This window comes from Psammomys obesus, unplaced genomic scaffold, assembly GCF_907164565.1.
Source record: "Psammomys obesus unplaced genomic scaffold, mPsaObe1.curated_primary_1811, whole genome shotgun sequence".
NCBI classification, from domain to species: domain Eukaryota; kingdom Metazoa; phylum Chordata; class Mammalia; order Rodentia; family Muridae; genus Psammomys; species Psammomys obesus.
Genome location: NW_026585685.1, coordinates 463,775 through 465,881, shown reverse-complemented (window position 1 = coordinate 465,881; position 2,107 = coordinate 463,775). Strand labels below are relative to the sequence as shown.

The 2,107-nt window shown below is 43.1% G+C and overlaps 1 pseudogene; it reads left to right on the top strand.

Annotated features, from left to right (window-relative positions):
* Window positions 1–914: 914 nt before the first annotated feature.
* LOC129692575 (gem-associated protein 8-like) lies at window positions 915–1,727 on the top strand (annotated as a pseudogene).
* The last annotated feature ends 380 nt before the right edge of the window (window positions 1,728–2,107 follow it).

Below are 2,107 nucleotides of genomic sequence, written 5' to 3'. Positions count from 1 at the left end.
ATAGATAGATAGATAGATAGATAGATAGATAGATAGATAGATAGATAGATAGATAGATAGATGATATGTAGATGTAGGTAGATAGATGATAGATACATGCATAGACAGATAGATAAATTGATTAATTGATTGATTGACAGATAGATTGATAAATAAATGATAGATAGATAGAAACTGTCCAACATAAGCAATATTAGATGAAAATTCTATAAAAATCCCTGTAGTTCTGTGGTTGCCCTATACCCACTGAGCACCAGCTGGGAAAAACTTATTTTCCGTTGGAAACTGTCAGTTGGAGATAGCTTCTCGGTTAGGGATATCAGCTCCTGTCCGTTCCTCACTCTCAGCACTAGGACCCCATCCGACTTGAATTTGAGCAGGTCCTGTGCATGATGCCACAGCCTCTGTGAGTTCATGCGTGCATCTATCCTGTTTTGTTGGGAAAAGGTCATGACAAAATGTTGTGTATGTTTTGGCTTATGATACGTAAAAATATTTTTGTTAAAATTCTAAGTTGGGGAGTTTACTTTGTCCACATCTGTTAAGCGTCTTGTGTGGAGCATCGTCTTTGCCAGGTAGAATTAGTTGAATTCTGAGGACTTTGAGGGGTATAAATATGACAGCCAGAGGAAGAAGATGCAGCTGGTTAAAGAGGAAGTTAGAGGAGGACTTGCTGCTGCATTTTCTGTCTGCTGATTTGCCAGTTCCCTGGACCTCTGATTTCTGGACAATTGATATTGGTATTGCCCACAAAAGATTCGTACACTCCTACCCAGCAGACAGTAGCAGAGAGAACTCCACCCCCTGTCTCCACTACCCAGTGCTGGAAGGGAGGTGGAAGCATTTGGTAACACTAACTACAGTAGGTTTGTTAAAAAATCAAGGTCGTCCATTCTCCTGCCCCCACAACGAGAAGTAGGCCCATTGTTGCCCACCGCCTGAGATCTGAAAGCTGTGTGCCCACAAGTACTCATTTGGACTTTGTCAGTCAGAAAACAGCCTCAATGGCGTCAAAAAGGAAAGCCACTACATCTTGGTATTCTCACCCAATGTATGCAAGATACTGGCAGCATTATTATCATGCCGTGATTTGGATGCGAAGCTATCAGAAGGCCTACAAAAAGGCCATAGATTTTTATTTTAATTCTCCATGGTTTTCTCCTTATGGATTTTTTCCCTGGAGCTCTCTTACTTATGTGGCTGGGTACCCTTGGTTCTATCCAGGCCGGTACACAGCCTGGCAGTGGTCTCCCTGTAATGTTTCATATCCCAAAAGCCGTGGGCATCGTCGGCATAACAGGAACAGGACCAAGTCCCGAAGAGGGAACAAAGCGCTGTGTAAAGTGCAAGAGCTGGAGTCGGATTCAGATAATGAAGTAGAATACGACCTGAGCAATACGGTAATCACTGAAGAGCTCCGCCAATACTTTGCAGTGACCGAGAGGCACAGAGAAGAGCGGCGGAAACAGCAGCAGCGGGAAGCTGAGCGCCTGGATGACTGTGTTTATGCCGACCAGGGCCTTTACTACAACCACCACCGATCAGTGGAGCCCCCATCTGAAAGACCTGGGGAGGGAGCGGCGCCTTGCTGAGATGAAGCAGTTATATCGGAAAAGTACTTCCAAGATCATGGCCATGGAGGCTGCTGTGCAGCTGAGCTTTAACAAGTTCTGTGACAGGAAGCAGCCTAGGTACTGGCCTGTCACCCCTCTGAAGTTCTGAGTCCTAGCCACAAGGACCCTAGGGAATGTTTCCTGAACACAGTTCCTAGCCTCTTCCTCTTCGTGTCTTGTGGACATTTTTTTTTTTTTTTTTTTTTGGCAGAGGAAGAGGCCTATATATCAACATAGTGGATACAATCTTTCAGCCACTCAAAATTCTGTCAGCAGAAGGTATACTCTTACCAACATAAGGAATGTTCAGTTGACATAAAGTAATAAAAATGTTTATTGCACTGGCAAAAAAAAAAAATCAAGGTCAACAAAAAAATTATTCAATAGATGCCTCCTTATAGTCTACGGAAATTCACTAAACAAATTCATGTTCAAATGCAATGGGCATCCTAAAAAGAAGGCTTTTTTTTTTTGTTGTTGTTGTTCCCCAATTC